The sequence below is a fragment of the Lepidothrix coronata genome, unplaced genomic scaffold (genome assembly GCF_001604755.1).
Source record: "Lepidothrix coronata isolate B3197 unplaced genomic scaffold, Lepidothrix_coronata-1.0 Scaffold33, whole genome shotgun sequence".
Classification (NCBI taxonomy): Eukaryota; Metazoa; Chordata; class Aves; order Passeriformes; family Pipridae; genus Lepidothrix; species Lepidothrix coronata.
In genome coordinates, this window is record NW_016690213.1 from 3,566,590 (window position 1) to 3,590,275 (window position 23,686).

Genomic DNA, 23,686 nt, shown 5'->3' on the forward strand with positions numbered 1-23,686 from the left:
CATTTCATGTTACCATTTGTATAGCAAATATTATTATGTTGTGTCCTAATTTGACTAGGCATATTATAGTTGCTGCATATGGATCTGAATTCCAACCTGGATTACACTTGTTTACTCCTGAAAATTCCATATAAAACCTGCCTGTACATATAGGTTTTTCACACAGTTATTTCCATGAGTAAATATGCGTTGCTTAATGGTATTTTGAGTCATTGCAGCCCTTGAACAACCATGTTCAAGGTGTGTGACTGAAGTTTGTGGTAATTGTACCATCTGGTAGTCTGAATTCATAGGCAAGAGCATGCCTGGAGCAATGAAAGATAAATCTTCTCTCTGAGGTTTAAATAATTTATATAGAGCAGTCTGGCAGTAATACATACTTTCTACTCCAAGTCTACTCCAAGTCCCATCTAAGCCTGGGAACTCAGAACATGCTTTACTGATTAGCTACTACTGATTTCTGTGTTTTTTCTAACCCTCATTTAAGTTTCAATTTTAATTGAAGGAGAAAGAGTGAAGAGTTGCATAGCAAGGAAGCTTTTTCCTGACATGCACGTGAGGATAAGGGGCAAATAGAAAGCCACAGATGTTCTAAAGACACAAATTCATGATCCTATTTTCTATAATACTCTGCAGTACGCTGTTCAGAAAACTTCATGTAGCAGCTCTCCTCATCACAATGTTGGTTCCATCATGGCAGCAGACTTCCTTGAAAAAGTATTAAGCAGAGTCTAAATTTCAGCTGAATACACAACTTTAACAAAAGAGAAAAAAAATCCATTTGTTTTCTCTCTTAATGGCCAGCCATTAGTGATTCTGAAAATAGAATGCATTTTGAAAGTAGTTTAAGAGCTACTTTCATTAATCTTTATTATTTATTCTTTGACTCGGATGACAGATCTGAGCTACTTTATAGTTGAAGGTGTGGCTGATGGTTTGTGTGCCCTTCTTGACCTTGTCAAGGGCAAACATAGTTTAAAGTTGTTTATAAACTATAAATCTCATGGTAAAGAATGATGTGTGCAGTATACTTCTTAAATGATTAAAAGTACATTGTGTAAACAGGATACTGCAGTGGGGAAGTCTCTGAAGAGTGTGATTCTATTCAGACTTTTCTGAATAGACATATAGTACAAGCTGATCATTAAAAAAAAGGTTTCTGTCACTACACTTGGTGTCAGTGGCAATACTTTTAGGGGTATTAGCTGCATGTAGCAGGGAAAATACTATGAGATGTTTATCTTTACAGTTTTAAATAAATTGGGTTAAAAGCAAGTTCCATTAATATTTCAAGAAAACTTCTCACAATGATCAAAAAGGACTGCTCTGTTTCTCACCTCCTGAGAATTTAGAAGTGTGTGTGAGAATTTAGAAACAGGCTGTGATGGCTAGGATGCTCAGTCTCAAAGTGGATGCCTATGGCTGTTAGACATTTGCCCTTTAATTAAACTGATTCCAAGACCTGCCTTGCCTCTGGACAAATTCATTCCTTCTATAGCACTGGACACACTACTCCACAATTTATACATATATTATTACAGTGTTGGAATGTAACTGGTGTATAAAGGCTGCGGTACTGAGTGCTACACCGTGCCTAACTTAGACAAGGCAGAAAAGGATTAGAGTATTTGGGAAAACTATTTGAAATGCTTTTTTCAAAGCAAAGACTAGCAATCTCAAGACTTACAGCTCTAAGAAAAACAAGCTGTACACAATAGTAAATGGATTTGCCATGGCATGCGGATAAACCTGTTAGCTTTTTCTATTCATGATTCACAAGATTATACAAATTAATGTGAAGCTACTAGAAAGTTTTGATCCTAGAGAGCTTAAACTGATTGCAAAGTGCTAAAAAACTGTACAGTTTGGGCGCTCTAAAACTACCATGATAAAGTGGTGAAAAAAAATTACATATTTGATGGTGTGATAAAATAGAAGCAAAAATGATTGCTGGTATTGGTTTTGTAAAATCACATTTCATCTCAACATAATAGAGAATTTGCTTCTCTATTCCCTGCATAAGGTTCTAAGTCCTCTCCTTCTGTGAGACTTTCTAATACTGTTTTTGAATGGCATATTATAATCTGGTGTTGTTCATAACCTCTCCACCCCATTGTCTGTTTACCCATTAGGTTTTATTAAATGTAGAGGAAAAAAACTCATGAGATGCTGGCACAGTGGAAACTAATTTATTTATTTATTCATTGCAAAGGTAGAACTAAATGGCAGAGACTTGTACACAGTTGCCTTGTTTGGGTATTTAGAGTATTGCTCTGGTACATAGATCTTTAACTGCAAAATGAGAAAGTGAGTCTGCATTTCCTCAGATGTGTGTGAAGAGTTGGGATCTAGACTTCAAACTGAGTCCTACCCATATTATAATTTTACACTTGCACATATGACTTTTACTAATTTCTGAAATCTTTAGATAGAAATAATTTAATTTCGTATCTCCCACTGAGTAGTGTTCATACTCCTCTCAATGAATTTACAAAGGGCATCTCAAAGACAGAAATACATTGTATCAGTTTCAGAGATCCTTATCGAAAGTGTATTAGACATCTTGCTGTGATACAGTTCTAGACATGCTTCCCTCCAATATTTAGAGGTCAAGGCCCTAAGCAAGGTTAGTATTAATTTTGCTCTGTAAACACAAGCTTTAATAGAGAGATCAGCTGTGAGAGCTGATCTGACCCCGTACAGATTTTTTTTTTCAAAATTGAACTGCAGGACCCCTTTTAATTCCACACAAGCAATGCTTTTCATGCAGTGATTTCAACCAAAGCGTCAAAAGACAGTGCTGATATATGAAAATGAAAAACTAACTGGACACTAAGTGTGTTTCAGCGTGAGTAGGGACCGGACTGGAACTCCTTTAAACCAACTACATAAAAAGCTCCTCTTTTTGAGGCGTTTCCTTCTGCTTTTCATCAAGAAACAGAAGGAAAACTTCCTTCTTGTGCAAAATAGCTTTACTTAGGTCTTTCAAGATTTGCTTATCAGCCTGTCAGAATCCAAATTATCTTCAAGGCGATAATATCAATTAGGAAGACAAAGGGATAGGTGTACGTGTAGTCTGTCACTGGAATTTAGTGCAATTCCATACAAGGGGAATGGAAAGGAGTAAGAAATGATGGAGGAAATATGTGGAAAGTTATAGAGAGATCACACAATGCTAATTTCTTTGTACGAAGATAGGGAAAAAGAATTGGTTCCCTGTGCTTTGTTTGAAAATTAACAATTTAGTATAAGACTGTTAATGCTCCAGGTCTTAACCGGCTGCTATGAACATTTCAAAACCAAGCTACTTCTATATTTAGCATGCATGTTAGTTATCTAGCTTATGTGACAGTTTGGTGTTTAGTTTAGGTGTTTAGTTCAATTTATGAACTAAATATTAGAGTAGAGAACCACAGTTAGACACATGCCAAAACAAACACTTCAGACCAAATTTAAATCCATAGAAAAGCTTTCTCATTGTCTTGACTTAGCATTTTGAGCTACTTTCAGCCAAACCAGAACTATATGATCAAGCAGTATGGCCTTTTATAATATATAGTGGGCTTCAGAGTCTGTATCCACACTGGAATTTTGCAACTTGGACATTTTTTGAAGCCAAGTTTTGATTTTGGTTTTCATTCCAGAAAATCTCACAGTCCAAAAGAAGTACACTAACTGCTGCAGATGCTATATCCCATTCACTGTGGATGAGGACATTGGAATCCATCCCTCACTGAGCAGCAGCTTCTTTGCAGGTATCTGACAGAAATTATCTCAACCAAGTAAATTTATTTCATCAAGCTGTTAGATACTGCACTTCTGAACTTTAAGCAGCAAGAATGAATATTAAAAGTGGAAAACCCACAAGAGGATATAACTGATCTCCTTATAGCTCAACTGATCCAAAACATATTTTTGCAAATATATATTCCAAGAACCACCCACACAGTCACTGATCTGAGCAGACTAAGCAGTATTAAATGGTAATGCTTTTTCCTTTAGTATTTTTTGATGGTTAGCAGAGTTACCAGTCTACTAAAGAACAGTCCTTTTATATTTAAGCCAGAATTGCCAAAAACTTATATAAATTGATGACTGAATTTTTTTTTTAAGGAAATGTTGCTAATCTTCCTAGATAGCTGTTGGTGTGGTTTTTCCTTACATCAGTCCTATTTAATAGTTGCTTGTCCAAATGTTTGTTGGTTTTGGTCATAAGAGGATACATACCCAAAGTACTCTGGGTGTATTAACAAGATATTCAGGATCTATTCTTTATTTTCATGTAACTGTGGTAAAATAATGCTGCTATTAGAAAGTAGTAATGTAGGTGTTGAAAAATTTAGAAAGTGCTTTACGGGCTGTATATATGTACTTTATTCTTAGACAGACAGGCTAATATTGCAGACAATGTACCTGCAGCAGAGATTTTAAGTGGCTTGTCTGAGATGAAAAAACCCTGCAGTTGAGTCAATACTATTCTAAATGATGACTACTCTAACACTAAATTTGGTCCCTTCCAGCTAAGATCTTTTAAACATAATCCAGAGCCTATGTGGCAGACTTCTTATTACTGTAGAGCAGTGTATCTGATGGAGAATCCCACAAGGAATTTGAAAAGCCTCTGGCACACTGATTTTTCAATTATGTTTCTGTCACATTGAGAAGGTGGGCCTCATCTTGGCAGATGTAGAGAAAAAGGTTGGGTAAACTCCAGCATGGGTTCTTTGTTTTGCTTTGTTGCTTTTCAATGAAAAAAATAATCTGACATTATGTGAGGACATTTTCCTAAAGATGAATACATTGAATAATTTGAAACTTTTCAAATTTCTAATTGTCTGGCAATAGTAGACTGACAGTGCAGTACAGTGGCATCGTATCCTCCAATAAAACAATTCATGTTGCTATTGAAGATAATCAGAATCTCTCTCACCATTCACGAGGGTAAGCAAATAGAAAATTCATGATTTTATCTGATCAACTTGATATTTTAGATTTTGAGCTTAGAAGACTGCAGTGACTACAGTGGATTAGAGATAACAAAAGTCTGAAAGTACTTCACAGCACATATTTCATCTTAAATAATGGCTTATTCCATGTGCATTCAGATCAACAGACTCATATCAAGTTCAGTGGTCTGTGGCTGGAGCTCCAAATTTCTCTCAAGCTATATTTCCAAATAGTGATGAATTCAAAGATGAGTGCTGTTGATTCTGTCCTTCTCCTTGTATTCTTTGCAGTCATAAATGTCCTGTTTGTATAAAGTACTATTTGCTGGGCTACAGATTATGTAAAAGAAGAAAATCTCAGTTCTTTACTCCAATAGCCTTACTCAGCAAATTAACACAAACCCACTTATATTACTTTAGAACAACTCCTCTAGGTTCAATTCTTTCAGCCTCTCCTCACAGAGTCAGTGCTCCAGCCCCAACCATCGTGGTGGGCTCCACTCAGCTTACTCCCATTTATCAACATCTTTCCTGCACTGGGATCCCACAACTGAGTGCAATGAAGTGCAGTGATGTGATGTGATGTAATGACACTTACCCATTGCTCGCTCCTCCCTTTGCTCATCTGCCAGAGCCATTTCAACCATTGTCCCATGTGTCCCAGTCACAGCTACCAAAGCAGCATTGACCAGAAACAGAATGTTATGGTCATATGTACAGAGCCAAACATAATCTATTTTTATGATAAGTTAAAGACTTCCAATTTTCCACAAGAAGCCTTTTGTTAGAAGTCGTATAGCAATAGGAAGTCCAACAGTTCTTTGATGTGAGGGAGGTTTATCCAAACATTCCATCAAAACCCTTTTTTCTGGGGGGGGGGGAAGGAGGTGGGCGTTACTCTACTAAATATTAAAAAAATTGCCGATTCTGCTTTTTTTGCAGAAGAGAATTTTTCCCCTGAACTTACTCATTAAAATTGTTTTTCCTTAAAACTAAAGAGGCAGAAGAGGATTAAAATACTCACTCCAAGCCAACCTCTGATACTTTTTGACCTCTAACCATAATACACAGGAAAAATGTTAGTTTTAAATAAAAACGCTTATATTATTAGTATTAAAAGCACACTAAGCCCATCAGGTATTTTAAAAATATGGCAAAATAGCCAGGGTCATAATAAAAATTAGTTACTACCATATGTGAAATAATTCAACAGCAATCTTAATATGTGTGTCTGTGTATTACCATTGTTTCACCATATGGAAACATCTACTTTTGATTATAACTACAGGTATTTACACATGCATGTTGTAGCAGAATTGGCCTCCTTTAGGTGCTGTGAGATAGGGTGTCTTGACAGTTTCAAAATCAGCCTGGCATGTGAGCAAAAATACTGGAAATTCCTGTGGTCCAGAGGCTGTATGGATGTCTGAAAGGCCATGCTGAAACTGGAATTAAAACATGGGAAAATTTCAATTAAGGGAAAATTTCAATTACGATAAAATTTAAACACAGTAAATTGTTTCTGTAGTAAGAATAAAAGAGCTGAAAGGGTTTAAGAACCTTGAAGAAAGCCTCCTTAATTGTGAACTGGATTTGGCATAGTACAGACTTAGTTTCACAAAGGAACCAGAGCTGGTTGCTAAAGACAATGTGAATTATACAGAGAAGAAAACGTAATTATTCCTAATAACAGTCAGCGGTACTGGTAAACTGAAGTAATCAGTGAATGGATTAGTCTCCCAAAATCCTGAAGCTGAATTCATACTTATAGGCATTTCTAAAAAAAAAAATAGCAAAACCCCATCCCCACTCTCAAACTCCCCAAAATCAAGGGGGTGGAGTGGTGAGGGGTGGGTGTGGGGGAAGGTGATTTCTTTTAATTTCATTGTTTTTTGAGACTTTGGAAGACTCTTTTATTTGGGATCATCAGGCCTTCCTTCCTCCCTTGTGAAATTCCCATGTTGTCTCCTAATTGCAGTTAGGTAAAAAAAAAAAAGTATTTGAGATACATGAAAAAAATCAAGGATTAACAGCAACAACAGAGCACCAGTTTTCTATTACTTTTCAGGTTATTATTGATTTAGGGTAAGTGTTCTGCAAAATTTTATGACCTATATCTTTGAAAAATGCTAGTGATTTTTGGTGTCATAATGTGATGAGGCTTGGAGCTTCACGGAGCTGCTTCCTTCAGTTGTTGTCTCTTTGTGGTAACTACTTTATATCAAGGGGCTACATCTGTCTGTTTTGTGTTTTAAATTGGTAGATTTCTGAAGATAATTTCGTAATTTGATTGGATTAAATCACGGATACTATTTAATGAACACTCGTAATTTGGTAAATTATTTTTTCACATTTATGGAGCAATAAGCAGAATTATGCATAACAAAAAAAGGCAAAGTCAGAGGCAAAACTAGAAATATATATTTCAATGTTAGTTCTACATTCCATATTTTCCATGGTCTGTAAATCAAACCATGTGGGAAAAAATGTCTCTGGGTATATTTTGATTTATTTTTTGTCTGTGTTTTGATTGGAACACCTCTTTTATTGTTCATATTCAATATTAGTAAGCTGTCTTTGATTAAATACTCAATAGTCAATAATATTTGTATACACTATAGAGTAATATGCTTGTTCATTTTCAGTAATTTTTGTATATTTTTGTGACCTATGTTAAGTAAATTAAAATCTCTCGCTCTTCCATGTAATGAATACAAGAGTAATACTTTGTGGTTTTGGAATTAAATTGTCAGGCTTCCTGAAAATGAAGCATCCCAGACAATGAAGTAGTTCCCAATGGAATATTCTCATACTTTATCCTTTGTGGTAAATTAATAAATAAATGAATAAATAAAATAAATCCTAGTAGTAGCAAAAAACAATAATTAAAAAAAAAAAGTGTTTAGTGGATTTGAAAATGATTTAGTATTGGAAGCATTGGCAGGATTTTCAGTGGGACAATGGAAAGTTTCCCACAGGACCATAAAATAATTCTGGGAACCTCTTTTCAATATCAAAAGGCTCTTTCATCCCAGTACATACTTTGTATCTGCCTTCAAGTCTTCACTGGGCACTCTTAGATGAAAATATTGCAAAGAATCTGCTGCAGGCTGGTCTCAGACAGACTTTTCTGATGTGATGTGCCAGAATCTTAGGACAGCATAAAAACATTATTCCTTCCCCCCATTACTGCAGTGACAGGCCAATCAGTCACTCAAATACCCCCACAAAGTGCCTTGCATGCCAGCAAAGCTTTTGAAACTTAGAATCTAATTGCTCTCTTCTTACGTCTTCCACTGAAAATGAACCCATGTCTCTGGATACCATTTACAGCCCAGTGCAGCGGACACAAGGCTTGTATTAGTGGTTCAAAGCCTTGGAAAATACATCACAAAATACATAGGAAGTTGTTATTTTCTAGAGTTACTAAATATTCTTGCATTATCCTGTTGTTCCATGGACTTTTCCAACTGAAAAAAAAAAAAAAGAAAAAATTGAGAACTCAGTTTTGTAGCTGAGTGAGTAGAAATTCTTTAAACTGGAACATCTGAAAGTTGCTCATGTATTTTTTAGAAAAGTAAAACTATTTAAATATACTAAGAAAATGTCTGAAGATGAGCTCTACTGATTCAAAATAGCTCTAAGTGTGTGAAGTTCAGAATTGTTCCCAGTCCTGCTTTTACTGTATGTACATATATTGGATACTAGTAACATGGTAAAATTTTATATACCTGGAAAGCCAGATTAATTTTTTTGCATTGTTTTGCTGAATAAGATCTGTTGTGAAAAGCCTGGAGAAGGAGGAGCTTTCTGTTGTTGCCTTTTTATGAACCCTGGGGAGCCTGCAACTCTGCTACGAGACCCCCATTGACAGAAACTATTTATGAAGCTTCACTTCATTTACTGGAGAATAAGCAGAAATGACAGCATAGGTCAGAACCTGTTGAATTTTGATACGTAGCAGCTTCACAATTTAGTCAAATGCTGTTAAAATTTAAGTTTGCAGATAAAATGCAATTGTTGCTGAGTAATGTAAGAGCAAAAGAAGAGTCCTAAATGTTCTAAGATTCTCTCTTTTCACTCCTTCTTCACTCAGCTCTAATTAATATTTCTTTCTTTGCCGAAAGGACTCCATGCTGGAGACACGAATTTGCCCATTGATCCAGGAGTTCAACATTACACATGGTTTCTCACACTTTCTAGGTGTGGTTTTAAAGTTCTGCTATTTGATTTTTGTGTAGAGAAAACCAGACATCACCTGGTATATTGCTCTGAACAGCTGTAAAGGAACTATACTAGAAAGTTAAATCATTGAAAAAAACCTGCTTTTTACTAATTCAGTGAAATAAAACAGACTTTACTGGAGAGGCTAAAATGAGAGAACCACTAAAACTGACAGAGGACAAACTGATGGGTCACATCCTGTGTTCATTATCAGGCAAAACTTGCCCATAGAATTAAAAGTGATTTTGTCAGAGTAAAAGATCTTCAAGATCCTTCCTGGTCTTTTAACACTTGCAAATCTGCACTGTACATGCATTTCATATTTTTTTAATAAATATGGGCTAAAACTAACATGATCATATTCAGGATTTGGATTAAAATCAAATTTGGAATATGCCAGAATGTATAGGGTTTTACACTGGCCCATTGCTGACTTTTATAGTTCCCAAGGTACAGTTCAGATTTTCAGAAGCTGGAGAGGGACAAAATAGAAAATCAGTGTTAAGGATGATTAATAGCAAATGGTTATAATATTAAAACAGTTACAAAGTTAGAATATTGCCACTTGTAAAAACATTTTAAAGTGGATAACATTTTACATCATTGGAAAAATATGTTAAATGAAGCTTTGAACGATATTTCTTTAAAATAATTTCAGTAGAAATCACCAATATGACTGGTAGGGTATAGACAAAGTGTTCAAGCTTAACAGTGCCTGAAAGATCTTTTAAATATGTGTTATACTCTCTGATTCTCAAAGAGCATGACACTGATGCTTATCATTTAATTTGGATGTAAGGAATAATATTAAAATGCACTATAGTTATTTAGATAGATAGGATTCCACAAAAAAAACCCAGTAAGCCAAAATGTGTTTTATATAGGTTAACTTCTCCAATAAGGTTGTGAGGAGGGATCTTTTAAATTCAGTTTAAGCGTCTCCTCTTTATTGTGTGATTCAAATCAAAACTACAGCAGGACTTCAGTTCTAGTAGCCACGTGAGGCTTTTTGTTGTTTTGAATAAATGGTGTTTGTGAAATTAAGAAGTTGGGTGAAAAAGATGCTTTGGCTACAGGAAAAATACTTGTAGCCACCAATACCTCAATTTTGAAAATAAACTATTTTTGCAATGTTCCCAAATACCATCCAAATAGAAAGATTTTATTATATAAAATATATTGCTGTTAGTTTATCAGCAATCTTATGCTTGTGGTTCAAAAGGAGCATGGCAAAGTAAGATAAAAGATAATATTACCATGAGATTGAAATCTATGAATTAAGATGGAAGAAGAATGAAATTGAACAATGTGCTGCTGCTGCAAAGAAAGCCAGGGGGATGCTGGGTTTCATCAACAAGGCATCAACAGCAGATAAAGAAGGCATTATCCCACTTTATTCAGAGCTTCTCAGGCCACACCTGGAACCAAACCTGTTCAGTTTTAGTCCCTGCTGTACAAAAAAAGATGTGGACAGGCTGGAGAGTGTCCATAGAAGGGCCACAAAGACAAACAAAGGACTGAGAAGCCTGTCATTTGAGGATAAACAAAGAGAACTGAGTTGTTCAGCCTTGACAAGAGAAGCTTCAGAGGAGATTTTATCACCATGTATTTCAAGAGTGGCTACAAAGAAGACTTCCATTTTTACAAGGAGTCACATGAAAAAGATGGGGAGTAATGGGTACAAGTTACTCTTTGGGAGATTCTGAGTGGAGAAAAGAGGAACTTTTTTCACAATGAAAACAATCAGCCATTGGAATCATATCCCTGTGGAAGTGGTGGATTCCCAAACACTGGATTCTTAAGGTCTGGCTGGGCAGAATGCTGGACCACCTTGTCTAGACTGCATTTTTTGCCAAGAAAAGTTGAACCAGATGATTCTTGAGGTCCCTTCCAACCTTGTGACAAAATAATTACTGTGTGCAATTTTGGGCACCACAATATAAGAAAGATATAAAGCTATTAGAGAGCATCCAAAGGAGAGCTATGGATATTGTGAAGGGTCTAGAGGGGAAGCCGTATGAGGAGCAGCTGAGGTCACTTGATCTGAGGAGACTGGGCGGAGACCTAATCGCAGTTTCCTAGTGAGAGGAAGAGGAGGCGCAGGCCCTGATCTCTTCTCTGTGGTGGCCACTGACAGGACTTGAGGGAATGGCCTGAAGTTGTTTTGAAGGAGGTTTAGGTTGGATATTAGGTTCTTCATCCAGAGGATGGTTGGGTACTGGAACAGGCTCCCCAGGAAAGTGGACAAAGCACCAAGCCTGGCAGAGTTCAAGAAGCACTTGGACGATGCTCTCAGGAACATGGTGCGATTCTTGGGATGTCCTCTGCAGGGCCAGGAATTGGACTCGTTCATCCTTGTAGGTCCCTTCCAACTCAGCGTATTCTGAGATTCTGTGAAGATGCTGGGCTTAAACATTTCAACAAATATATTCTTATAGAATCATTTAGTTTGGAAAAGACCATTAAGATCAGTGAGTCAAATCAATGGCTATTTCATCAGGTAGCACCTCACACAGATCAAGCCACTTGAAATAGTCATTGAATCACAGAATGACAGAATCAACCGGGTTGGAAAAGACCTCTGAGATCATCAAGTCCAGCCCTTGATCCAACATTGCCGTGCTTACCAGACCATGGCACTAAGTGCCACATCCAGTCTCAACTTAAAAACCTCCAGGAACAGTGAATCCACCACTTCCCTGGGCAGCCCATTCCAATGTCTGATTACTCTCTGTAAAGAATTTCTTCCTAATATCTAACCAAAATCTACCCTGGCAGAGCTTAAGACCATGCCCTCTTGTCCTACTGCTGGTTGCCTGGGAGAAGAGACCAACCCCCACCTGGCTACAACCTCCTTTCAGGGAGTTGTAGAGGGTGATGAGGTCTCCCCTGAGCCTCCTCTTCTCCAGGCTGAACAACTCCAGCTCCCTCAGCCTCTCCTTACAGGGCTTGTGCTCGAGTCCCTTCACCAGCCTCGTTGCTCTTCTCCAGACCTGCTCCAGCACCTCAATATCCTTCTTGAACTGAGGGGCCCAGAGCTGCACACAGTATTATTGGTAATAGCTGCAGCTTTAATTGCTGAAATTAAAGCTGAAAAGCAGAGGAGGCATCTTTTTTTTCACTGAATTGGGAGGAATTAATGCAGGAAATTAATACAAATGGGAAGAGCTTTCAGAATCAGGGTATTTTTGTGTGTGTATGTATGTGGCCCCTGCCAATATCTGCTCTCAGGCACTAGTTAATATTTCAAGTGTAAAAAACCACAGCTCATTGCGACATTTGTCTGGCAGCTGACTAAGTTTGTTCAAGTGTGGGAGAAAAGATAGACTTGCTGTGGGGTTACTTTTCCTGATCGGTCCTTTGCCAAGATTAAACTGTACAGCTGAGTTTAAATGATGATGAGTTTGCTGCTTGGATTCTGGTGAGAAACACTTAGGTATTATAGTGCAGTGCAAATAGCTCCTGTTGTAGAGACAAAATTGTGTCCTGCAATGTGTTGTGCTCTGGATCCACCAAGGTTGCATTTTAAGTAAGGTGAAAGGTTATGCAGACTGCAATGGGGAAGGCTTTCAGCAGAGTACAGCTGCTGGAGAGAGGGAGGGAGTGGAGAATGAAGTAATCCTTTAAAGCAAACAGAGTTGGTTAAATAATGCCATGAAACTTCCAGTTCTCAACAATGATCAGAGATCAAGCTGTGTTTGTATATACAGGACTGAGGGTTAACTAGTAACTAAAGTCTTCCCTGATTGCTACAGGTTTACATTTTCTCTGTCACTGATATTTGCCAAGTGGGATTTTGTGAGATTAGAAATAATACAGCTGGGCAAACGGGTATATTATGGGGCTTACCCAAACAGAGTTGAGAGGAGGACCACAGTGATACAATACACATGGTGAGTTCAGACCACTCCAAGAGGCCTTATGGGTCCTGTCACAAGCAAGGGGCTGAATGCAGAAAATTTTAAAGGGAACTCCATAGCTGAAAGACTACACTTTCCTCTCATTTCTTATTTCAAAGAAGTTGCAGCAGTACATAAGAATATTGTAACTGAAAAAAGACACAAAGGGATTTTTTAATTTCTGTTATCCACAGTGTACTCTCTGTGCTATTTGACAGCCCTTTGGAGGAAGCTATTTCACTCTTTGCAGTCTTTTGTATCCACCATTTCTGGAAAACATCCTGATACTTAAAAAGCAGTATAAATAACTTCTTTCAGTAAACAGTAGTAACAGCAATAGTAATAAGCAGCAAATGATATGTAATTGTAATGGTTTTGTTTAGTAATTTTCAAAGAACTGAAGATTAATTCCCTTAAGGAAATTCTTTTAATTGGCACTTTGTTCTTTTCCTTTCTTTCAGTCAAGCAGAACTGGCTAATTTATCCCCATTCTTTATGCTTCTGCTATTTCTGCAAGCTCTGATGAAAGCTTACCAAAGTTTATTGATAAGATATGTGATCTTGATGCCATTTCACTTGGCTGTTGAACCTCTTTGTTCATTTTTGCTTATGGGAAGAATTATTTATATTAATCTAAATACTGCTGAGATAGAAATTAGTTCTGATACTAATAAATGATCTGGCAACAAACAACAATCACTAAAAAAGACTTTTGAGATGTGTAGGTCTGTTTCCTAGTCCAGCATGTCTGTGCCTCCAGCACCCAGTACAAGGAGATTCCAGTTAAACACTGTGCTGCAAAGATGCTCTTGTATTGCAGTTGGCAAGTAACAGTAAGGTTTCTTGCAAAGGGGTGAACTTTGGTAATTATTTCTTGCTCAGAAACTTTCTGCTCAGCAGATGCTGAAAGTAAATACAATTTCTCATGTCTAGCAGCAAGAATTACTAAAGATTGCCTCACTGTGCTTAGCATGTGGCAGGATAGGCTTTAAGGCAGACTTCTACTAGGGGCAATTATATTGCATGGATAATACTTTTCTCAAGAATATTCCACAAAAATACTGACTCTACTATTATCACAATACAAAGTTTTGCCTTGATCTATTATATACATCACTGGAATATGTTATATTTACTTTCTAAAGCACAGCTTATAACCCTAAGTAAATGAAGTCTCCTAAGCATGTCTGCACTGTAAATGTATTAAAGGCACAGAAATAAACCAGAAGGCAACAACAGAAGTTAAAATCTAAACTGAATTCCTGAAGAATTATTTCTTTAAAATGTTGTATAACATTTCTAAAATTTAAATGCTTCCATCTACACCCTTGTTGAAACATATTTTACTCTGAACTCTCAAAGACTAACACTTGATGTAAATACAAGTAGCCCTCACTATCCCCCAAAAGCATCTCTAAATTTATTAAAATTCCTTTTCACAGACTGATTAGTTCATAGAATTCTGAGAATCTGCTAAATTGACATCCATTATAAATGTGATTCCTTAACCTAAACTAAATTCCCCTTACTTTTGCACTTCTTAACTTCTGCAGAAATAAAAGTTTGAATTAGACTATTTGTATAGCATAGCAAAGGATTGTAACAGAGCCTATATCCAGCACAGGGGGCTTCAGTTCTGTAGTGGTAATGGAACTGTATAACAATATCACCTACTGAGATTCATCAAACTTGTGCATGAGTAATTTTTGCTTTATAGGCTCCATTTCTGCACCATAGCTTCAAAGATGAAAGTTTTTACCTTGACATTTTACCTGAATCTGACTTTCAAATATTTTGATTTTTTTCCTTAAATTAAAAATATTGTATTTACTCTGAAATATCTGCATTTCTGTTCTCAATTAGAGAACATACCCAGGTACTAAAATCTCTCTTATCCCTTGTGCTTCTGTAGAAATGGTGCACAAGCAGGATCTTACAAGACTGTTATGAAAGTTTCTGTCAGTTTTGGGTTGTGTATACTGCTTCTGAAGGGCAAAGGATTTGGGCACTTATATCTTCTATTTAATATGGTAAAGTCCTTAAAAAGCTGGAACTGTATCATAAATTTTCATTTAATTCTACTTGGTAACAAACCAGGAAAAAATTGAAGAGCTTTAGAACTATAAGGTCAAAGTTCACCTATTGTAACATTTTATTTACTGACCCCCATACAACAGAAAGAGATAAGTAGGTGATTAAGGATTTTTTAAATTAATGTGATTAAAATGCTAATTATATCTTTTATCCTAATGGTCTATTATATAGTCAGCAAAACAAAAGACCTATGAAAGCATTTAGTAAGTAAATATTTGTGCATGAAAGACTTAACAAAGATAATATTAAGGCTTAGTTACCATTAACTGTTGCTTACTAATGAAAGTTAATGGGTTGGATTCAAAAAAAGCTTTCAGAACACTTCAGAATTGCTTTCAGCATTGTCAAGAAGTAAATAGCTTTTCTTTAGATACTTCTTGCCTTAATAGCAAAGGAGTATGAAGGTTTCAATGCTAACACAGTTGGGCGCCTTCTCTTATTCATTAAGTAAACTTTTATAAGAAACATTTGAGTGGTTAAGATCTTGACACCATTGAGGAGGCTGTTACATATTCCTATAGTGCATGTTTTTAAACACTTGAATAAATATAGCTGCAATTCTGTTGAGACCATAGGGGTGACATCTTCATAGAGTCGTAATCAAGTCAATCAGTTTATAGTTGTGTACAGTTGAATAAATTCTTGATGATGAGATTTTTTATGAGCTGTTGTCCCATGGGATCCCTTCCATGAGAATAAGTCAATTCATATCATTAATATGGGCCAAAGCTTCCAGATCAGCACTGGTTAAATAGTGGCCATATTGACTAAATTAGTGAGATAAAGATATGCTGTCTATGTCAGCAGATTTCACTATTAAGTTATATTATTGTGATAATTACTTCAGTACTAGAATTATATGCATGAAATTTTTGATTTTATTATTTTAGTGTTAACACTCATGGAAAAATGGTCAAATTTCTTACATTACTGATTTACACTGTGCTTCTCTGGGTGGTCTGGGAAGTTCTGTGTGAACATACAATTTTCCTATAGGCTCTTACAATGGTCCCTTTATATTTTGTAAAACTACTCAAGAATGTTAAGTCTCTTCATTGTAATCCAGTTTACAAAATGATCCTGTAATCTCTTGGAACATGAACCATTTATTTTAACATGAACCATCTTATAAGGTAATAGAAACCTGATTGCACTATGTAGAGAGAAATATGGCTAGTTTCAGCTTTTTTTAAAAATCTCAAAGTGAGTTTCAAATGAAGTTTACATTCTTTGGTTGATTGGTAAATTATAACGAGCACATTGGCAAGAAATTCATAGGTTGTTTTGAGAAACTGTCTGTAAAATTGATGGTGTGTGTTAGAAAATATTCATATAAATAATCCCATCGCTGATAATAACAATATTCATAGATATAAAGCTGCTTACTTAATGCTTGGTGGAAGTAGGTCCAGGTGCCCAAGCTAGTACGGATTTCACTCTCGGAACAGGCAAAGCAGGGCATCACACAAAGATCAGAGTATGTGAAAGAACTGCAGAAGTTCAGTGGCACACAAACTTCTTGAGCCTCTCTCCCCTTTCTCATTTCTCTTGAAATTTTGATTTGCACAAATTCAGTTACTTTCATGTTTATTTTTATTATGTATGAGTAGCAGAGAGTCAGGTCAATTCTCTCCCCATTTATGGTTAGCAAACAATAGACCAGTCTTATGTAACCGGGCTCAATACTTGAGAAACCCATAGAGCAGGTTTATTGCTCCCACTTGCTTTCCTTGCGCAGTATAAAAGGGAGTCTCAGTCACCTTTGTTGCAATATTTTTGTCCATTCAGCCCATCATTTCATTTTGTGCAGATGTAATTAACAGCAGGAGCATTGTAAGGTATCTTTGGCTACAGTTGGCTGTGAAAAATTCTGTGTTTGAGGTAACAAACTGCCTGCATCAGGAGTGGTTCCTAGTTTTTAGATTCAAAAAGAAAACCACCTGTAGAAGATGTAACCATAAGTCTGAAAAATTGATTCACATTTCTGTGTTGCTTTTGTACTTTGTGTAAAGATGCAAGTGCTCAACTGTAAAACAGATGTTTTACAGAGAGTAAAAGGAAGCTGAAGCTTTTCAGACTGCTCGGTTCACTCAGAAGTATTCTGTGCCTGCAGATAGTCCCAAGGTGTGTTTAAATCCCCTGTAAAGCAACTTGGTTAAAAAGATTCTGTTTAACAATTTTCTAATGTGTATTTGAGACAGCAGGAGATTTGGGGCTTGGTTTTTTTGTTTGTTTGTTTGTTTGTTTTACTCTCCTTGGAAATGTTAGTAAATGAGTTAAAATTGGGATACCTACTTAAAGTGTCTTCCTCAGATAGGTGGTGGATCCTAGCTTCTCATACAACACTGAAGTTCACCTTTGGAGAAATCAGCTGGCAGGAGTTTAGATTTTTTTAGGTGGCTAGTTTCCTCCTCTTTAGCAGCAGTTAAAGGCCACCCTTGAAACTTCTCTGAGATGTCAACGTGAGCAGCTAGATCATTTTTGAGGAATCAGAAAGAACAAATCAAGTCTAGCCAAGGCTGAAGTACGCAGGATGCCTGTCAATATAAAGGAGTTTATTCTACTCAAAGAAAGAGCAGTTTCCATGAAGTACCAAGTCAGAGTAGATAACTGAGAGTAAATCTTTGATCAGCTCCTGGAGCGTGTGAGCATTTATAATAAAATTTGTGATAAAATTTATGATAAAATTTGTTATTTGAATATTTATGGAAAGAATTTGATCCTACAGTTTTATCCTGATGTAGCTGCTCATTTTTTGGCAGTTATATAGGGGTGAGCTCTTTTATTTACCTTCTCAAAGATAAAGAGGTCTCCCATAAAGGCACTTTGTTTTCTTTTCCTGGCTTTGATATGTTGGATTTAGTGGTGGTGGTGTACTGCTGTGGTCCACTTCATAGTGCTGCCTATGTGTAATTTTCCTTTACTGCTAGTTCAGAACAGACTGACCTTAACAAGATTAGTCAGAAAACATAATTCCGTAAAGCAATATGATTATATTCAGAAGGTTGTCTCTCTTATCAGTCTCTGTGATTTCAGCAGGATTGTTCTATGTTTGAGAATTCTGACATACCGTTGAATTACAATTCCCCAGAAAAAAACCCAAACCCCAACTCCACCAGGTACGCAGCTGGTGCTAAGCAGCAATCTGTGTTGGTGGAACATGGTCTTGATTTCCTAAACATTCAGTTCTGCATTTTCTCAGACAGGTAACACTAGAGATTAATGAAAGTAGTGTGTTTCCTGTGACCCTAAATGTAGGTAATTAGCCATTTTAGTCATCTTCCAGCAATCGGCAGAGTGCACTGAAAAGAACAGCACGAAGCATTTGCATCCCCTGGATGCTGATGGAGCCTTACTTGGTTTTACATTAATATCTGACTGGGGCCTTGCTAGACATACTTCTGCTTGCCATTCCTTTTCTACCTTGTAAATGTTCTCCTTCGAAATATATATTAATACATATAAATATATAATAAACTAGAAATAAGTTCAAACCATAAGACAATATAAAATTCAAATGTCAAGGTATAGCTATCCATTATAGTACAAGCCCTTGTTTATCAGTCAGCTCCTTATGCTTTGACATACAGAAATAAGGGTTCTGAGAGAATATGCATTTATAAAACTAGTGATATTGCACAGTGATAAATTGTTTGATCTGCATTATTATTCCCAGTCTTTTATTGTTATAGGTTTTTGTATCCATTTGTGACCTTACATACAATGAAAATTTAGGTTATAGAAATGATCTGTTCAAAAACTGGGTCTGGAAGTCTAATTGGCCACACTATGTCATGATGTGCCCTTGTGTGTTTTATTCATTATTTTTTTTTTTTATTTGTGGTAATAAAATACTGATAACTCAGAAAAATTTACTGGGTTGTTATGAAAAAAATCAGACAGTCAGTGGTAATTTCTGGCTAGTATTTACTGAGAGGGACATTTTCTTAGGAGGGAAATAAAGTTTTCTAATTTATGTGTTGGAATGTTAAAATAACAAATAAATGGACTTGTAGAAATATAAAATCAGTTTGAAGACACAAAATAATGATTTTATTTCCATGAAAAACAGGTTTTGGAAGGTTATAAAGCCGATTCAAAAGCCAGGGCTCAGTTTCAATAAATAAATAAAAATAAACTTTAGCCACAAAGTGAGTGTAATACTTTTCAAATAATTGCTGTCTTTCAGGATTGTATGTTAGGTAGTGAGTAAAATAAATATCAATAAGATAAAGGAGTGCAGGATACAGCAATGCCTGGCACTTAGGAGTTAAGGATAGTTTTATGCAATTAAATTGCTTTAGATGTGTTACAACAGAAGGAAGATCTTTAAATATTTCTTTCACAAAAGATTTTAATGCTGCCTTCATTTCTATGTAATTTGCACTGCTTTCTGGACAGGTGTTAAATATTGTGTCTATGACGTATATTTTGCTCTTTCTTTCATCTTTTCCCTGCACTGAAAATTGACTAGACAGTACAGTGTTTAGTTTTGGTAGAATTTGTTTTTAAAAACAATAAATCTTTTAAAAGTTAATCAGCTGGAAGTTAAAGAAGGCCAGGACAAGAAAGATGTCACACGTTTGGAGAGAAAGGTGGAAATGCTTGTGATGAGTCATAGTTCCTGACAGAGATCATCCTTCAGTTTTTTGGCCTCCAAAAAACTTTATTTTCAGCATAAACAAGTTGTTCCTTTGCATTAGCATGTACAATGGTAGAAAATTTGTGAGCATTTGCCCTCAGTCAGCATCTGTTCCCTTTGTGTAAGTGGTCTTTGATATTATCTTTGTCACACATCACTTTGTGTTTTGAAGGTAAAAATCTTCACTTGATTTCAAGGAGGAAGCCAGTGTAGAGTGTGAAGAACAGTTGTGATGGATTTGTTGGAATCTATGTTGCTGAAGTGCTGTACTGACAGACACTTCAAATAGCATTATGCATTGTTGAGGTGGAGACAGGAGGTACAAATATTGCATTTAACTAAGGAGAAGTTGCAAGAGTTTTCTCTCATGTGAAGATGATAAATATATAATGAATAGATGTAGCTGTACAAGTGTTTGGTAACCAAAGACATTTTGCAGCAGTCCTAAACTGTGTACTCAGATGATTGCTAATCAGTGCCAACTGTATAGTTTAATGCATACAAGCAGAGATGTGTTCCATCTTCGTGCTCCTGACACATCTGTGTCATTTTCTTACTTCACATCGATGTTGAAAATATCTGGAGAGAACTGATCTTTTTGACAGCGTAAATGAAGAGTATGGGCATGGATGTAGTTTCCTGTTACTGTTGTTTGGAGGGAATGATTTAAATCATTTCAACACATTCTGTCTGGATCCCTGCCATACCTTGGGACAGATGATGCTGGATTATGCTGGAAGATTGTGAAGATGAGAATGGGTATCTGCTCACTGAAAGTAGATCTTCCATCAATCTCTCTAAATCTTGTCCTGTCTTCTATGCTGGCTTTGATCCCAAATGCAATGGATCAAGGGTATTGGCTTCAACTGAGTGACTTATATTGCTCTCTGGCTGCCATTTCAGATCTGTTCAGATTTGATATACAGGGTAATGCTAAGACAGAGTTTTCCTATTTGAGGATTTTTCAAGTGTTGCTCCAAATGCTGCATGCCCTAGAGAAGAAAAGAATATATTTTCCATAACTCAAACATGATTTGTTTCATTCATGAGTGGTTGCAGTCACTCATGACATTTTTTCATCAGCTAGGCAGCTAATCAAATTGCAAAAACTTTTGAGGAAGACTCCTGTCCAATTTCCACTATTCCTTGAATAGTGTGGCCTTTTCAAATACTCTTGGAGCATAAGGGAGGAACTGGACTACTTAAGAAGCCTTAAGTGTATGTGGTGATGTCACCAAAATAGGAAGATAGCACTTTACATTAATGTGAATTTATGAAATATCTTCCGTATCAAAAGATACCATGTACTTTATATCTCACCCAGTTAAACTTGCAGACTGTGGCCCTGATCCAGAGACCTCTGAAATAATTCTTTTCTTTGACCTCATTGGACTTTGTAATCCAAGCTGTCCCTATAGCAATGATTTCATATGCCATGCACATGAGACGGCTCCTGTTGTGGCTTATGCCAGATCAGAGGAAAGGACAGCAATAATATATACCAGTTCAGTAAAAATGAATAAAAAATGTTGTTTCCAATTGAAATCACAAAATAAATGATAATAGGTAAAATAGACAGTAATCCTGAACCCAAGACTTTGGTGTTAGCATAGTCCTCTTCAAAGACAAAGTATAATAACTGCTAAAGAGTAGAATGATTTATGTTAAAATATTCCCTCATAGTAGAAGAAAATAACTTGCTAAATCACCAATACCAGTTTTCTCATCATCATAATATCTTTGGTTTTTTTCTAGTCCATCTCCAAGCCTACTACTTGTTTTTCTTCTTCTCAATTGGATAGGTTCAGAACATGAAGCCCTGTTGCTCTAAAATGAGTGGAGGTAGTCTGTGCCTACTCAGTCTGTGCTGCCAGCTCGTCACAGACAAGTCAGAGTGGACATGGCAGGACCAACCACATGTTGTGCTTCATAGAACAAAGCCCTGCAAAGTCCTTCTGCTTAGATTGTACACTGTAACACATTAAAGTTACCAAACACATCCCAGACAAAAGCTGTTTTGTTTCCAACTTTTTGAAGTGTTGGCAGAGTGGCTTTCTTGTTAAATCTATAGCAATCTGTATATATAAATCTATATATAAATATATATATATATATATATATATATATAAATCCTGCTAAATGTATAGACATTAACAACATCAAGAAAGGACTAAAGCTGCTGCTTTTCTTCTTCCTGCAGACTAATTTGGAGCATTTGTCTCAGCCTGGTGAGAAAAGAGAAACAAATATGTCCTAACAACATAACAACAGACACAAAATGTACCTCATATTTGCTGAACTCTCCTGTACACCTCAAAAATATGTAAGGATGGTGTGGTGTACTAATTCCATAACCACCAGCAAATGTTGTAGGTGGGCAATCTACGTGCTAGGTTACATTTTGTTTTTTACATTTGTTACAATATTTGCAAGACATTTTAATAATAATAATAAACTTGTTTTCATCCATTAAAACCAAAAGTCTCCCTTCATGAAGTTTGTTTACTATTTTCAATACTCATCTTTATATTTGGTTCTCTTTCCAGAGTACACATAACTTGTGCAGAATGTTCTCTAACCAAGGGGAAATAGATTATTTTAACAAATAGGGCCTTGCTCACCAAAAATGACAGCTCACATCCCATGTAAACTAAACATAGATGGCAAGCTCTCCACTCCAGCTAGGTAACCACAGCAGCAGGACAGGAACAGGGATAGAGGCTTCCTTGTCTCTCTTAGACCTACAATTGATTTTCCACCCTTTCCACCTAAAGTCCCATGAAAGGCAGAGGATGTTGTAGCTACAGTGGAATTTTGTGTATGAGGGAAAGAGTGTACCTTTGAGTACACACACACAAAGGATTAATATAAAGACATTTGTTAGATTGGCTCTGTGGAATTTAAACTTCTGTGTCACCGTGGACAAAATGACATTTAATGTTGAAATGTGTGTTTATACAATATCAGTCTTTTTAAGGCATATAGTGTTATTGCTTAATGCAATAGTGATATTGTTTTATATCTATGGAGTTCAACCATAAAAAAGTTAGGGTATGATTCAAAGCATCATCTTAATACTCTACTTCTTTCTCTGTGATTTTACTAGAAAGCTAACAGAGGTATGAACCTGAGTGTACCTGGTTGGCCCTGAGTGATCAAGGGAAGCCAGTTGATGTAAAGTCTTTGGATGTCAGTAAAGCTTTTGATAGTGTCTCTCACAGGATCTTTCTGGACAAAATGTCCAACACTCAGCTGCATAAGCACATCATGTGGTGGGTGAGCAATTGGCTCATGGGTTGAGCACAGAGGGTGATAGTGAATGGCGTGACATCAGACTGGTGACCTGTCACTAGTGGGGTTTCACAGGGCTCCATCCTGGGCTCTGTGCTCTTCAACATCTTCTTAAATTTCTTGGAGACAGTACTGGAAGGGATACTAAGCAAGTTTGCAGATGACACAAAACTTGGAGGACCTGTTGATTCCCTCGAAAGCAGGGAGTCCCTGCAGAGAGACCTCAGTAAATTAGAAGACTGGGTAATCACCAACCATATGAAGTTCAACAAGGGAAACTGTCAGATTCTGCACCTGGGATGGGGCAACTCTGGATGTACGGACAGACTGGGAAATGAGATGCTGGAAAGCAGTGCCACAGAAATGGACCTGGGTGTCCTGGTGGATGGCAAGTTGGATATGAGTCAGCAGTGCCCTGGCAGCCAGGAGGGACAACTGTGTCCTGGAGCACATCAGGCACAGCATTGCCAGCCAGTCAAGGGAGGGGATTGTGCCATTCTGTTCTGCACTGGGGCAGCCTCACCTTGAATATTGTGTGCAGTTTTGGGCACCACGATATAAGAAAGATGCTCTGATGCTGTCTCTTAGGG